Source organism: Oncorhynchus tshawytscha, linkage group LG27 (genome assembly GCF_018296145.1).
Source record: "Oncorhynchus tshawytscha isolate Ot180627B linkage group LG27, Otsh_v2.0, whole genome shotgun sequence".
Lineage (NCBI taxonomy): Eukaryota > Metazoa > Chordata > Actinopteri > Salmoniformes > Salmonidae > Oncorhynchus > Oncorhynchus tshawytscha.
The window spans coordinates 17,279,157-17,296,793 of record NC_056455.1 but is presented as its reverse complement, the minus strand read 5'-3'; the positions used below and the strand labels follow the sequence as shown (position 1 = coordinate 17,296,793).

Sequence of the window (17,637 nt, the reverse complement as noted above, 5' to 3'; positions counted from 1 at the left end):
GGCAAGCAGCTTGGTGAGAAGGCATCAACTGTTGGCTCAATTGTTAGAAAATGGAAGAAGTTCAAGATGACGGTCAATCACCCTCGGTCTGGGGCTCCATGCAAGATCTCACATCATGGGGCGTCAATGATCATGAGGAAGGTGAGGGATCAGACAAGGACTACACGGCAGGACCTGGTCAATGACCTGAAGAGAGCTGGGACCACAGTCTCAAAGAAAACCATTAGTAACACACTACGCCTTCATGGATTAAAATCCTGCAGCGCACGCAAGGTCCCCCTGCTCAAGCCAGCGCATGTCCAGGCCCGTCTGAAGTTTGCCAATGACCATCTGGATGATCCAGAGGGGGAATGGGAGAAGGTCATGTGGTCTGATGTGACAGAGCTTTTTGGTCTAAACTCCACTCGCCATGTTTGGAGGAAGAAGAAGGATGAGTACAACCCCAAGAATACCATCCCAACCGTGAAGCATGGAGGTGGAAACATTCTTCACAGCATTCTTTGGGGATGCTTTTCTGCAAAGGGGACAGGACGAGTGACAACGACCTGAAACACACAGCCAGGGCAACTAAGGAGTGGCTCCGTAAGAAGCATCTCAAGGTCCTGGAGTGGCCTAGCCAGTCTTCAGACCTGAACCCAATAGAAAATCTTTGGAGGGAGCTGAAAATCCGTATTGCCCAGCGACAGCCCCGGAACCTGAAGGATCTGGAGAAGGTCTGTATGGAGGAGTGGGCCAAAATCCCTGCTGCAGTGTGTGCAAACCTGGTCAAGAATTACAGGAAACGTATGATCTCTGTAATTGCAAACAAAGGTTTCTGTACCAAATATTAAGTTCTGCTTTTCTGATGTATCAAATGATGATTCCATTGAGCACAATCTGGAGGAATAATGAATCTACAGCATGATAACATGTGTTGTCATTGTCAGGACGTCATTAAATCAGTTTTACAACCAAACACAAACCCCGAATCCTTCCACTCACATGACTGCCCTCAATTCTCCATTTAAAATGTTGATGATCAATCTTAACGGAGTACCCCTTGGCCAGGTCAGTGCTACAGTGCACACTGCCTCCTCTCAAAGACGCTGCTGTCCTACCTATCCTACAGGCCTGGGATCAGTTTCCGTGTTGGCCCCCAGGGCTAATGGCCTTAATGGAACCTGTGGGGTGCTGTTCTGTGACTTGGGATATGATAATTGCCATTTTCCTCCGTCTGTGTCCGTGGCCCCGCCACCCCCAGCGCTGCACAGCCAACCCGACTCTAAATGAGCTTGCCACTGTTTTCTGATTACTGCCCAGTTAAATAAGATGAGATAAGTTAGAACCACATCTCTCCCCGAGCCGAGCTTGAGAGCTGACAACTCCCATACATCTGCCAGCCAGGGCTATGGCAATTGAGATGGGGTCGGGGGAGGAGTAATTTGTGTACTTGTGTGAATATTCTCTGTGTGCGTGTGCGTGTGTGCACGTGTGTGTGTGTGTGTGTGTGTTTATGCATGTGTGTGTGTGTGTGTTTTGGAGCTGAGGGTGGTGTGGAGGGGATACCTACCTCTCTCTCTCTCTCTCTCTCTTTCTCTATTTCTCTCTGTTGTTGTTCAGTACCTGTCATTGATGAGAAGCCAAGGAGAAGCTTCAGCTTGAAGCTGTCATTGGCCCTCTGTATCTGTCTGCCTCCCTTTATCACTTCCCCCCTCCTTTCTCCACCTCTTCTTATTTATCTCCCTCCCTCCCTGACTGTGATGTGGATGCAGCGTGTGAGCAGCAGCCAGTGAGCGTGCCTACGTTAGCAGTGTGTGCTGTTGGAATCCATGCAGCGGCTAACTGTACTGCCTCTTAAATAGGAGCAAACAGACTCATCGCTCGTGACTCTGACACCACTGAGACCAACGCTCCCTCTCCCGGACTGACAGGCCAATCGCAGGACACCCCTCACTCTCTCAGTCGCTCTCTCTCTCTCACTGATTCTCTCTCTCGCATTCATTCCTTTGCTCTCCATCTCTCTCTCTGTCTGTAGCTAAGTCTCTCTACCACACCTTGTCCAGTGCAGAGGAACAGAAAGCCCCCTGCCCAGCCCAGGGATAGCCAGACCGCTGAGAGGATGAAACTCTGACAAGCCGACAGACCGCAGGGAAACGAGCACAACTGTGAGTACAACAGTCCTTTCACCTCTCAGTCACAGGGACTTAACGCTGACACACACACGCATGTGTGCAGAGCATGCTCACACACAAACACATACATAGCTACCTAACTTGATCCTCTTATGTGCTGTGTCTTTGTCTCTCACAGGCAGACTATTTTACTAAGGGAAGTGTAGGAGTGTGTGTATGTGGAATTGAGTGTTAGTATGTAACTTATATGTATTTGTATAGCATACTTTTACTGTATCACTGTATACAATATTGATACTTGCACTCTTTATACTATCTACACTATTCTCTGACTCACTGTCATACATGTGATGATACATATGGAACAGGACTCTTTTAGCTCGGATGATTCCAGCTATAGTGGTGAGAGTATTTTGACAGATCTTTAGTAATGTTAGAAACTGAGGTCTCTTGAATGCTTTGGGGATTTATCTGCTCTTGCTGTCTCCTTCTATTGGCAATAAAGGCATGGTGAAAAACATATCAGGGTAGCATACCCCTTTTATCTCATATCTTAAACGTCTAAGCTGGTATAAGCCAATAGATGCCTAGGGGTGAAAAAAGGGGCGTTCATTCTTTCAACCGCTGAAGAATCCCAAGCAATTCCACTGCTTATTGTTTAGTGCTCAGCTAGGGGATGTCTGGGCTGGGTGCAGATCTGTACTGATGTCACACACATTTTTTTGATTATGCTTCTGGTTCATTTCTGGCTGAGGCGATTTCCTATTTCCTTCTCCCATTTGGAGCAGGGTGAGTATAATGTGATAGCGGCTGACACGCGGGGTAATACCGTTCGGAGGACACAGATTGCATTTCCCCTGGAGAATACTCCCGCTGTATTAAAGACACAACAAGGCTGCTCTGCACTTGTCATCAGCTCCAGTGGTAATGCAGGCAGGGGAGAGCCAGGCGTGGTGTCTACAGCCCTGCTCTCCTTTAAACACATCCAATTGGCCCTAATGCCACAGTCTGACTCACAGCAGCATGCTTGGGATGGGGAACAGCTTACAGTTTACATCACATGTGTTACGGTGTTATGCCCGGGCTTTTCTACTCCAGCTTTAACAAAAGGGACAAGAACTGGAATTCCCATGGACAGTTTAAAGTTTATGTACCATAGGACCATGCATGTATTCTCTGTCCAAAATGTGTTTAGGTTGGACTACAGTATCCTGTTACAGGATTATAACAAATCTATGTGTAATGGTCCTCTTGTAATATCTTGAATGTAAACGAACTGTTGTAGAATAGGTGTGTTGTATTGACACACATGACCAGGTTAGGTCTTTAATTGTTATGTTTTTTGGAAATCTACATTTCACCATAGACTCGAAACGGTTTACATTTCACATGGCATAGAAAGTGTCAACTAATCCCAGAAGTGTCAGCTAATCCCAGAAGTGTCAGCTAATCCCAGAAGTGTCAGCTAATCCCAGAAGTGTCAGCTAATCCCAGAAGTGTCAGCTAATCCCAGAAGTGTCAGCTAATCCCAGAAGTGTCAGCTAATCCCAGAAGTGTCAGCTAATCCCAGAAGTGTCAGCTAATCCCAGAAGTGTCAGCTAATCCCAGAAGTGTCAGCTAATCCCAGAAGTGTCAGCTAATCCCAGAAGTGTCAGCTAATCCCAGAATCATTAGACTGTGAGAGAGCACTTAGATGTCATACACATGTTTGGCATGTGATGAACACTCCCAGAAAGAATGCCTTCAGGGAAAGAACTGAGAGATCAGAGATCGATGGCTCCAAGGACAGAGAGAGAGAGAGAGGGAGAGAGAGAGAGAGAGAGAGAGAGAGACTCACTTCCCCTTTCAGCATGTCCTCAAAAAAAGCCTGAACCCAGTGTTTTTGGTAAACTTCACAGAAGCATCCTCTTTTAGAAAAAACAACAACAGCTCTTCCTCAGTGTGTGCTTTGTTCTTGCAAGGCCCCACTTTACCTCCCACTTATGTGACAAGGAGGGCGTAGGATCAATACCTATCAAAGGCCCTGACGTCTGAGTGGCCTACATAACAGTCACCAGAGCCTCTGAAAACCCAAAGAAGGTTACCTGAGACATCCTCAGAGGTACAGTATGATATTCAGAACACCAAGAGACTGCCCAAAAAAACCTCCCGACAAGAGTCCTTTAAGCTTTCTCAACTAATATAACTTTCATTTTGGAATTTGCCTGCAGCTTTCATGCACAATTCATAATTTATTTTACTGAGAAGTTGGTAATGTTCCTGGTAACACTAAGGCATTTTTCCCATTTCTTTTCTCCCTCATTATTTTCTTAGAGGAAGATGTTTATGGAAAGCAAATTGCCTTATGTGCTGGAAAACATTTAGTTGCATACATCTACATTCTTATAAGCAGACAGACTATCAAAAAGAAAGCTTTATGTATTCCTTCTTCAACCTTGGGACATCATTTTCATAACTTGAGCTGTTATTAAAGCACTTTGGAAGGCTGGTTCAAGGAAAAAGCCAATTCTTAAGTGAATGCCATTCTCTGTGTATTATTTATGTGTTCTAACAGCATCTTCCATTTAAGGGTACCACAGGGTTCAATTCCCGGGCCGACTCTTTTCTCTGTATATATCAATGATGTCGCTCTTGCTGCGGGCGATTCCCTGATCCACCTCTACGCAGACGACACCATTCTGTATACTTCTGGCCCTACCTTGGACACTGTGCTAGCTAACCTCCAAAAGAGCTTCAATGCCATACAACACTCTTTCCGTGGCCTCCAACTGCTCTTAAACGCTAGTAAAACCAAATACATGCTTTTCAACCGTTCGCTGCCTGCACCCGCCCGCCTGACTAGCATCACCACCCTGGACGGTTCCGACCTAGAATATGTGGACAACTATAAATACCTAGGTGTCTGGCTAGACTGTAAACTTTCCTTCCAGACTCATATTAAACATCTCCAATCCAAAATCAATACTAGAATCGGCTTTCTATTTCGCAACAAAGCCTCCTTCACTCACGCCGCCAAACTTACCCTCGTAAAACTGACTATCCTACCGATCCTCGACTTCGGCAATGTCATCTACAAAATAGCTTCCAACTCTCTAGTCAGCAAACTCAGCAGTCTATCACAGTGCCATCCGTTTTGTTACCAAATCACCTTACACCACCCACCACTGCGACCTGTATGCTCTCGTCGGCTGGCCCTCGCTGCATATTCGTCGCCAGACCCACTGGCTCCAGGTCATCTATAAGTCTATGCTAGGTAACACTTCGCCTTATTTCAGTTCACTGGTCATGATAACAACACCCCCCCGTAGCACACGTTCCAGCAGGTATATCTCACTTATCATCCCCAAAGCCAACACCCCATTTGGCCGCCTTTCCTTACAGTTCTCTGCTGCCAGTGACTGGAACGGATTTCAAAAATCACTGAAGTTGGAGACTTGTATTTCCCTCACCAACTTTAAACATCAACTATCTGAGCAGCTTACTATCTGCACCCATGCATAGTCCATCTGTAAGTAGCCCAACCAATCCACCTACCTCATCCCCATACTTTTTAAAATTGTATTTACTTTTCTGCTCTTTTGCACACCAGTATCTCTACTTGCACATCATCATCTGCTCATTTATCACTCCAGTGTTAATCTGCTAAATTGTAATTATTCGCTCCTATGGCCTATTTATTGCCTACCTCCTCATGCCTTTTGCACACACTGTATATAGACTTTATTTTTTCTACTGTTTATTGTGTTATTGGCTTGTTTATTGTTTACTCCATGTGTAACTTTGTGTTATTGTCTGTGTCACACTGCTTTGCTTGACCTTGGCCAGGTCACAGTTGCACATGAGAACTTGTTCTTAACTAGCCTACCTGGTTAAATAAAGGTAAAAAAAGCAATAAGGCAAGAGGGGGTGTGGTATATGGCCAATATACCACGGCTAAGGGCTGTTCTTAGGCACGACACATCGCCTGGACACAGCCCTTAGTCGTGGTATATTGGCCATATATCACAAACCCCAGAGGTGTCTTATTGCTATTATTAACTGGTTACCAACGTAATTAGAGCAGTTTTGTCATACCCGTGGTATACGGACTGATATACCACGGCTGTCAGCCAATCAGCATTCAGGGCTTGAGCCACCCAGTTTATAGTAGTGATTAGATCACTGGTAACCGGTACCAGTCATTTTGGGTATGGCTGTGGTAGTCTTTTCACTCTCTCTAGGCTTAATTACACTTTATGCATGAGGTGCGTTGGTTGGGGGAGTGTTTTAGACCACAGCAAAGTCTAAGTAGATATGTCGGCCTCAAATCATTGGCCAGAAGTATTCAACCATGGCTGGATGTAAGGGAAAGTATATTCACGGGGTACATCAATGTTGCATTCTTGACTCGTTTAAACATTCAGATGTGCTGATTAAATTATTACTCACTCAAGGGTTCTGCTCCTTGAGCTTTCTGGCTGTTTTTCCATTTATTTTCTGAATTCTCAAGCAGACCTTTGGGTATTGGGTATCAGCAATTACAAAACTTTTAATAAGCAGGCAACGGTATCTCCACATATGCCAACTTCTTACGGTATAAGTATAAGCTGCTGGGGATTGCTGTTAGGCCTACATGTTTTGCAAATATGTGCTAGCTTGATTTAGTTAATTTACCACTCGGTTTTCTCTCTCTGAGAATCATTGTAAGATTGGTTCACTAGAGTTACTTTTAGGTTCCATAATAAATATTTGAATGTTATGTTTGACATTTTGGTGAAGATGGTATATTAGTCTCGCCCAGACAAGATGTATGGTTTACACACTCTCTGCAACAAAGCAATATGGTAAACAGAAACTGAAGGAAATTGTTATTTTCCACTGCCATGAGACAACAAAAACAGAATTGAGTTGTTTCCTTTAACAGAGCTTTGAAAGGTAGTTTCTCTGCAGACCCTTGTGAAAAATATGCTAATTATAGGGCAGGGAGCCACTGAGGAAATGAAAAGCATTACCATACAACTTAATTTGCAACATTTTGGAGGTCGCTTATCAGGAGGGAACAGAATTAGTTCTATCTCGCAGAATAACTTCAATGTAGGCAGGAACATGCCCCAAAGTCTTCCCGGGCTCTGTCGCAAACATGCTCTATGACTACGTTGTTTATTTAGTCCATTTCATTAGAAAGTTTTACGGGCCCTGCGTGGGGTTTTGTGGGCCCAGCCACCCCGTATACATTTAATCAGCCTGTCCCCCAGCGTTAACCTTCATACCTCACCTTCCCCTTTCATTGTCAGTCTCTCCAGGGTCACACAAAGTAGCATCAAATATTTATGATATTAATAACCCCTAAATAAATCTTCTCTGCGATAGAGCAGTCCATTCCAGTTAATAAAGTGGTGAAAGAGAAATAAGAGGGTGATCCTCAGGTGAGAGCGGGCAGACACTCATCGCCACAAAACAGACCCAACAACAGAGGGAGATACCACAACAGAAACAACAGAGGGAGACGAAACAACAGAGGGAGATACCACAACAGAAACAACAGAGGGAGATACCACAACAGAGGGAGATACCACAACAGAGGGAGATACCACAACAGAAACAAAAAGAACCAAAGCGCTTTTCTGTTATCTTATTGTAGTCTGGGGAAAGACAAATGTTACCAGCAGGTCGTTTTGATGTTGGATTTGAGAATCTCCGGTCCCTAGGGGGTCTTCTGCATTGACAGACTACAAATATACACGTGCACGCATGTGCGCACACACACACACACACACACACAGAGACACACACAACAAAAAAGCTGTTTAGCATTGGAGCCGATTGAGGCAGGGCACAACATTAATTATGTGTTTTTCAGCTGAGGTCTGGTGACAGTGATTAGAGTTTTTTTTTTGGAGAGTGGCGAGCACGCGGCCTAATGAGGAAAGAGCTTGCCTCACTACAGAGTGACCATGCGCTTGATCAGCCTGGTGTGTGTGTGTGGGTGTGTGTGTGGGTGTGTGTGAGAGAGAGAGACTGTGTGGTGTTCCTCCAGGCTGCGGCTGGAAGATATAGAGATAGTGAATATGACAGGGAAGAGGGTGTTGGAGAGCAGGGGGATCACTGAACTCATATTAGTCTGGAGTCAGAGTTGAAACACCCAGTGAAAGGTCCTTTACGTAATCAATGTTTAACTGTGTCCTAATGTGATGATTAATATTAGTTTATTGGTCTGCGCCCCTTTGGCTTCGCACTGGGGAAGCAGCTTGCCCGGCTTGAATAGGTCACTACATTAGCCAATCAATACGCCGTGGTGTAGAGCTATTTTTTTTTAGGTGAGGGAGCTCAAAATGTAAACGACATCATCATTTCCTTACCGACAGATGTAGCCTATAGAATACGTAATTCTAGATAATATAATTCTATACTAAAAAAAATATAGAAGGAACATTCAATTTCAAAGATTTAGCTGAGTTACAGGTCATATAAGGAAATCAGTCAATTGAAATATATTCATTAGGCCCTAATCTATGGATTTCGTCCCACCCACATGTTGGGGAGCCTGGCCCAGCCAATCAGAAAGATTATTTTTCTTTATTACAGACATAAATGGATGTATTATGCTCACTAACAGGGATGTAAACAAATTTGTGCTCAACATTTTAGAGAAGTAAGCTTTTTGTGCTTACGGAACATTTCTGGGATCTTTTATTTCAGCTCATGAAACATGGGACCAACACTTTACATGTTTCGTTCAGTATAGTTAGACTATTCCAGATCTGGAAAAATGATCCACCTACCATTGTTACTATGAATGGTGGATAGGGGGCAGGATAGACACTTAGACAGGTAGACTATACTGACCTGCGGGATAGTAAAAGTTAGCACACGGAAAAGTGTAGTGCATAAGGGAAGTACCTAAACACCTGATATAGGGTATGTGGATGCAAGCACATGACGAAATGTGGCTAGGATGGAAGACATTATATAGTAAAACCTGCAAAAGAGAGAATGTAAACCGAGGAAAAACACACTACCCTCCCCTGTCCCAAATAAAAAAACACACAACTATCCCCACAGCAAAAACAAAATGTGACAATTTTGGACCACCCCTCCCCCCAGTAAATTGCGATCTGTCCCTTAAGCAGTGGTCTCAACTCGCGTGGCACATGTTCTCCCCTACTGTGAACAATGTCCCCAAAGCCATTGATGGTGGAGGCGCACAGGAGGGAGAAGAATTGGCACAGGATGCAAATGTCTTCTTCCCCGAATCCCAGAGGAAGAGGCTCTGGCCAGCCTGATCCACTGTGGACGTGCCTTTTAAAGCTTGTGGTTGTGAACAGGTGGCTTCTCATGGTGTTTATGATAGGAACTGCTTGTGATTTATTTTTCAATGTTCTGATTGGCCAAAGTGGTCACGCCTCTGACAGGCTTTCGCAGTGCACACACATAGCTTACAGTTCTTCATCATTCTCGCCACTGCCAGAAAAAAGACGGGGAAGAAACTACCATTTACATCTGGGCTGCTATACATAGACTCTTTATTTTGTTTAACATTCTATGGTTTTCATAGCATTTTAGTGGTCATTAAATATAATTGATTTAGAATTTATCAGAATACATTTTCCAGAAGTAGTTTTACCAGCACCGTGTATTCTCAAATTGAAAAACGTTGAGAGAGTGCCGCTCCCCCGCGCTCCGGCAACATTACAACCCTGTCAATACGCCGGGATATCTGTTTGGAAAAAGGACCGAGGCGAGCTGCTGTTCCTTGGGAGAGAATTCTAAATGTCTGTGGCCAAACATCTGCATCACTAATACAGAGATATACAGTGTGCTATACTTGTACGTTACATTTAGACTAGGGGGAGCACTCTATTTTTCGTATTCATACATCATTAATATTCACATTTCTTGTATTCAGAAATGTGTGTTGAATCTCTAGATTTTCAATTTCACCCTCTTCTTAAATCTTACTTGATCTGCATGTATCATGGTGAATTTCCAATTCCCATGGGATTATTGATGTGTGTGTATGTGGGAAGATAATGCGAGTATATCATGCAGCAACATTTTGGACCCGAACCATCATTTTATTTAGACAGAACAAAATCTGCAGACATTTTTGGAACTAGATGACATGGTTGAAAATGGTCATTTCATCTGAAGCACTGGTCCAGCACATCAGTCCTCCAGTATCATCCGCCCAATCACATTTGTGAAAAAGCCAATGCTGGTGTGCATCTGACTGATACTGTGTCCATTTGTGCACCAGGTTGGATTTAGGCATAACACGTCATTTTCCACACCATTTTGTCTGAAAAGTCGATTACTCTGCCTCTGCAGCCATGGATGTGTCTGGATTGAACATTTATTCTGCATGCTGCCAATAAAAGTCATAGAGGCCGGCTTCCATCAGTGTAATGATATTTCAGCCCCAGTATTAGTTCAGCACTGTTTTACACAGCAGTTTCTGCTCAATTAAAAATAGTCCATATTTAAATGCAAAGAAAATCAGTCGCCTGGCGATCCGTGTGCATTCAGATATGCTGCAGAATGGTTAAGATATGAAGTTTGAAATTGAGTTTTTAAGCACCCCAATGCTCCACGCCTTTAGAGTTAGTTAGAAGAAGGGGGACCGTTCATTTGTAGCTGTGAAATGTTCCTTTGACGTTATTGATGTAGAATAGATTAACCTTTAAAAAGGTAAGTAAGTGAAATGTGAAATAATTCATTGAGAGTCAGCCATGTAGCAAATGTGATTTTCGCCAGCAGAAAGACCTGGTAGACCATTACCCACAAACACAGTGGAAAAAATACCTGGTAGACCATTACCCACAAACACAGGTGAAAAAAGACCTGGTAGAACATTACCCACAAACACAGAGGAAAAAAGACCTGGTAGGCCATTACCCACAAACACAGAGGAAAAAAGACCTGGTAGACCATTACCCACAAACACAGAGGAAAAAAGACCTGGTAGAAAAAAGAGGAAAAAAGACCTGGTAGAACATTACCCACAAACACAGAGGAAAAAAGACCTGGTAGACCATTACCCACAAACACAGAGGAAAAAACCCACAAACACCTGGTAGACCATTACCCACAAACACAGAGGAAAAAAGACCATTACCCACAAACACAGACCTGGTAGAACATTACCCACAAACACAGAGGAAAAAAGACCTGAGGAGACCATTACCCACAAACACAGAGGAAAAAAGACCTGGTAGACCAGACCACAAACACAGAGGAAAAAAGACCTGATAGACCATTACCCACAAACACAGAGGAAAAAAGACCTGGTAGACCATTACCCACAAACACAGAGGAAAAAAGACCTGGTAGAACATTACCCACAAACACAGAGGAAAAAAGACCTGGTAGACCATTACCCACAAACACAGAGGAAAAAAGACCTGATAGACCATTACCCACAAACACAGAGGAAAAAAGACCTGGTAGACCATTACCCACAAACACAGAGGAAAAAAGACCTGGTAGAACATTACCCACAAACACAGAGGAAAAAAGACCTGGTAGAACATTACCCACAAACACAGAGGAAAAAAGACCTGATAGACCATTACCCACAAACACAGAGGAAAAAAGACCTGGTAGACCATTACCCACAAACACAGAGGAAAAAAGACACCTGCATTGCTTGCTGTTTGGGGTTTTAGGCTGGGTTTCTGTACAGCACTTTGAGATATCAGCTAATGTACGAAGGGCTATATAAATAAATTTGATTTGATTTAGAACATTACCCACAAACACAGAAGCGTGTAGGAGAAGGCTGGGGCTGGGGGCTCCACTCTGCTCTGTTTCTAAGGCCTACAGTACGAATAGCACATTTTGGATCTAAATTGCCAGTCAGTGCTTGGGAAATAAATTCCAGATAGTGTCAGCCCCTGTGTGCTGGTCGTTTGGAAGTTCCGTGTCCTTCCCTCCCTCGCCACTCTCTGGCTTTATTTAGCTGGAGCTGTCATTTCCCATAAATCCTTGGGAGGAGGCGTCCGTCAGGGCTGCCAGTTCCCCTGTGTGGAGCATCTGTAACAGGGGAGGGAAGTGACAGCTCTGCCGGGGAGCTGCCGGGACGCTACCAGGTCTGTTCCATCACACCAGGGCTCCACACAGCCATCTCCACTTCTCCCTATGAGGCCTCCCTACACAGGGACATAACAAACACAATATCCCAGGACTTCAGAACAATTCACTAGCTGCAACTCAGAAATGTCAGGGAATATGGATTTCTATAGTGGTAATTGTGATGTACAGTATGTAAACATACCGTATTTATTTGTATTCAGTGTAGTATTAATGTTCTTGTGTTTGATAGGTAAGATCTCTAGAAAGACCTCATTTGGTTATCGGTGTAGGTAGCATGTACTGACATAGATTTGAATTTCTAGATAGAATGCAGTGTATTAGTCCATTTTCTTGAGAATATTGTGTCTTTAATCATTCGAGAGACTGAGTATAATCCAAATGACAAGACATCACACTGCTCTTTTCATAAAATCATTGTTGAAATACCATTATTGTCATGGTTGTCGTAAGAACGGGACCAAGGCGCAGCGGATGTTGAGTTCCACATATTTATTTCAAAAAGTGAAACTTAAAGCGAAAACAATAAATCAATAAACGAACAACAAAACGTGACTATGTGGTGCACAGGAACAAACACAAAATAATATCCCACAAAGCAGGTGGGAACAGGGAACCCTTAAGTATGATCCCCAATTAGAGACAACGAACATCAGCTGCCTCTAATTGGGAACCCTACCAAGAGCACCAACATAGAAATATATAACCTAGAACACCCGATAGTCACGCACTGACCTACTACACCATAGAGAACCAAGGGCTCTCTATGGTCAGGGCGTGACAGTACACCCCCACCCAAAGCTGCAGACTCCTGCCGCAAAACCTGAAACCAAATGGGAAGGGTAGGTGGTTGATTAGTGTCGGTGGCGGCTCCGTTGCAGGTCGTAGCCCCCGCCCAGACCCCGGATCCTGTCATCGCGCCCGGGCTGAATGCCGTGCCTGGACTGGGCATCGGCACAAAGGAGGACTCCGGCCATGGACCTGGGTTGGACGCCGTGCCTGAACTGTGTACCGACGCAGAGGAAGGCTCCTGCCCTGGAGCGGGACTGGACGCCGTGCCTGAACTGTGCACCGGTGCAGAGGGAGGCTCCTGCCCTGGAGCGGGACTGGACGCCGTGCCTGGACTCTCCGGACCGTTGACCCTCGCTGGAGGTTCCGGACTGTGGACCGTCGCAGGAGGTTCCGGACTGTGGACCGTCGCAGGAGGTTCCGGACTGTGGACCGTCGCAGGAGATTCCGGACTGTGGACCATCGCCGGAAGCTCTGGACTGGGGACTGTCGCTGGTAGCTCCGGACTGTGGACCGTCGCCGGAAGCTCCGGACTGGGGACTGTCGCCGGTAGCTCCGGACTGGGGACCGTCGCCGGAAGCTCCGGCCTGTGGACCGTCACCGGAAGCTCTGGACTGGGGACCGTCGCCGGAAGCTCTGGACTGTGAATGCGCACTGGAGGTCTAGTGCGTGGAGCTGGTACAGGTGGCACCGGACTGGTGACACACACTTCAGGGAGCGAGTTTCGGGAGCAGGCACAGTACGCACCGGACTGGGGAGGCGCACCGGAGGTCTGGTGCATGGAGCCGGCACAGGTGGTATTGAACTGGTGACACGCACTTCAGGGAGTGTGGGGAGTGGGCACAGGACGTACCGGACTGGGGAGGCGCACTGGAGGCCAGAAGTGTGGAGCCAGACCAAGTTGCACCAGACTGCTAACCGGATCCCCTGGTCAGATGTTGAGCAGAACACACTTGCACAACATCTCTCTCATCTCTCTTCTATCTTCCCCAATGCCTCCCTGACCATCTCTGGCACTTCAGGGCGAGTGCAGGAAACAGGCACAGGACGTACCGGGCTGGGGACACGCACTTCAGGGAGAGTGCGAGGAGGAGACACAGGACATACCGGACTGGGGAGGCGCACTGGATGCCAGATGCGTGGAGCCGGCCCAGGTTTCACCGGACTGATGACACGCTCCTCCAAACGCCTGCGTTGCCGCATACTCCTAGCCAGCTCCATTCTCCGGTATCCCTCCTCACACTGTTCCATCGACTCCCAGGCGGGCTCTGGTACTCTCCTTGGGTTGACCGACCACCTCTTTATCTAATCCCAGATGTTCTCTGGCTCTTCCCTCTGCTCAGCCGCCAGCTCCATGTGCCCCCCCAAAACATTTTGAGGGGGTTTCTGTGGCCGCGGTCCCCGGCGCCGTTGCCGTCCTTCTTGCGTCCTCTGCGACTCCTGCCAAGGAAGGGTCTCCTGTCCTTCCATGATTTCTTCCTAGGTCCAACTTGTTTTCCCATCGCTGCTTGGTCCTTGGTTGGTGGGATATCCTGTCACGGTTGTAGTAAGAACGGGACCAAGGCGCAGCAGATGTTGAGTTCCACATAGTTATTTCAAAAAGTGAAACTTGAAGCAAAAACAATAAATCAATAAACGAACAACGAAACGTGACTACGTGGTGCACAGGCACAAACACAAAACAATATCCCACAATGCAGGTGGGAACAGGGAACCCTTAAGTATAATCCTCAATTAGAGACAGCGAACATCAGCTGCCTCTAATTGGGAACCATACCAAGAGCACCAACATCGAAATATATTACCTAGAACACCCCCTAGTCACGCCCTGACCTACTACACCATAGAGAACCAAGGGCTCTCTATGGTCAGGGCGTGACAATTTGTAATGCTTGTCGTCTGGGGAAGGAGAGGAGGACCAAGGTGCAGCGTGGTAAGTGTTCATATTATTTAATGAAATATGCAACACTAGACAAAACAACAAACACGACAAACAAACAGTCCTGAAAGGTGAAACAAAAACACTAAACAGGAAACAACCACCCACAAAACACAATGGAAAACAGGCTACCTAAATATGGTTCTCAATCAGGGACAACGATTGACAGCTGCCTCTGATTGAGAACCATACCAGGCCAAACACAGAAATAGAAAATCATAGACAAACTAACATAGACAACCCACCCAACTCACGTCCTGACCATACTAAAACAAAAGACAAAACAAAAGAACTAAGGTCAGAACGTGACACAATTACATATTTCAACAAGCATTTGGGAGAATAAAACAGATGTACAGATGTAGGATCTTAATTTGAGACAGTTTGCTACAGCAGGAAAATAATCCTGCAGCAACAGGAAATGTGAATTATTATGTGGATTATAATTAATGGGCAATTTTGTAGGGGTTGATACATTTTTCGTAAGCGAATATCAAGTCTGAAATTTCAAAGTGGAAATTACAAACTTCAGCAGCCTTTTTAAACCTCAATGACACTACAAGTTTTACATTTCCTGCAACAGGGTGATCAAATGAAGATCCTATATCTGTAGGCCCTAGCAAAGGGACAGTAGGCAGCAAACCTGTTATTAACCAGGTGTGTTGCCTAGTTAACAGTATGTGAACCTGGTCTGCACTTGTTGTACTGCACATGTCATCCTTGACAAGTCAATAAATGTCCATGGCTAAACATTTTACTGACACAAGGTCACTGTATCTGTCAATTGTCATTTCACATGGAATAATTGTTATATTATTATATTTATAAATGTCGCTTAAAAATGTTTGTGAGGTGAATTATTTTTCCTTCTCTCATTCAGCTGTCAGCGCACATGCTCCATCATTTTCGCTCCAGGAAATTAGAAAGGAAAAACGTTTGACAGCACAATTTCACAAAACACCGCCACGCTATCATTTCATTTTCTCCCAGACATTTTTTCCCTTTATTTATTTCATTATTGTTTTTTGAAAACAGACAGAGCGATAACAGCGGTCACTTTTTGGGTCATTTATCCTTGTTGCCGTGGCGCCGCGCTTTGCTCTCACCTTCTACAGCTTTAACCCTTTAACCCCTGGCCTACGGTGAGTAATTAGCTCGTGTGTCTTTGTCCTCTAGAAGCTGGTGAGACAGTCGCCCTGACTAGATAAAACCAGCTGATTAGCCCGTAAGCAGCTACACTATCGCACCATCAAAAGAGGAGGATTATATGTGGGAGATGACTGAGATGAATAGAAGGACAAGGACCAGCTATTTCTCCTAGTACCTAGGTTAGATCCCTGATCCACTCTGTCTGGTGTGTTCTGTGATTGAACCACTGTGTCCCTCTGGGCTACAAACCTTAGATGTCCACTGGTTCCTCCATGCCGACGTAATGCGGAGGAATAAACACACAACACATAGCTAACCTTCCGTTACTGCTGGTGTGTTTCTGCTAAGGACACACGGCTTTGCCCTCATTGTCCTTCCTCAGGCTGAAACGCTGTGACTGTTGTGTGAACAAGGCAGAGAGGTTGTCTGACCTGCCGTCATGCAGACGTGCTGGTTGTACATCACCAATGTCGGCCGCTGATGGCTGCTTATCTCCCAGGTATCGATTGGAGAATCACTGCGCGGGTGGACCAAAGCAGCACAGCCAATCAATTGGGGCATTTCATTCTCCTTGAAGGTCTGCCTTTTGATCCTCAGATTGGTTGCGTTCGCTGCCTGCGATACTGTGTGCTGTTTTGTTGTATTGGGTATTATGAAAAAGAGTGGGTGGAGAGTGACGAGCACTTCTGTTTTGGCAACCTGCTGCGCAGCACTCCACACGGAGGATGTGTGTGGCATATGTGTGAGGAGGATCCTGGTGTGTTTTACCCCGGCCTCAATGCATAGCACCTTGAGATCCTCGCTTTAGAGGTTAATGTGTTACAATTCCAATTTAATTGGAAGAAATTATTTGACATAATTTCATTATTGAGGGATTTGGAGGCCAAGGTTCATCCAAACATGGAGCTTCTCTGGGTAATATCCTGCTGCCAACTACTGTTCATCTGCTGTGGTTTTACTGACGGCTTTTCCCCTCCCAAGTCAAACCTCTGTCTACAATGAAGGAGATGGAGCCTTGTTGCTGGTGGCCCTGGGGCTGTGGAACACTCTTCTTTGCTCTGTCCCATCTCAGACTCACTGTCTCTCAGGCTTCACTAAACACTCCTCTTCTCAGATCATCTTTCACTTAACCTCTACGGTTTCTTTAATTCATTCTCTCTTGGTCTTAGTTTTGTTTGTCCATCTATTGGACTGTTCACTGTTCATAGCTTGGCGTAGTGATTGTGTGTTGCAACGCTTATCATTCCTCTCATGTCCTGGAACACATCTGTGTACATATGGAGCAGCCTTGAGACTGAAATACCAAAATGTAGAATTTATAATCATAATTATTATCAAAGCAGTGAAAAAGTATAAAAAGTATAAATTACCTACAGCACATTTACACCTCTATATTTTTGTATGTTTTCTAGCATTTTCTTACTATGGTAAAACTGTATTAGTATCATTATAACCATTGTTATATTGATAAATTATTACCATTGTTCTGTTGATACATTATTACCATTGTTATATTGATAAATTATTACCATTGTTCTGTTGATACATTATTACCATTGTTATATTGATACATTATTACCA

The 17,637-nt window shown here is 45.0% G+C and overlaps 1 protein-coding gene across 3 annotated transcripts in view; it reads left to right on the top strand.

Moving 5' to 3' along the window:
- Window positions 1–1,788: 1,788 nt before the first annotated feature.
- LOC112234949 (RNA binding protein fox-1 homolog 3-like) overlaps window positions 1,789–17,637 on the top strand; it is a 485,643-nt gene continuing 469,794 nt past the window's right edge. For 2 of the 3 annotated variants that reach the window (XM_042307224.1, XM_042307221.1), the window contains exon 1: window positions 1,789–2,144. The gene's annotated coding sequence lies outside the window, so the exon portion shown is untranslated. The remainder of the gene's footprint in view (window positions 2,145–17,637) is intronic. The other variant, XM_042307223.1, reaches the window with a different exon arrangement.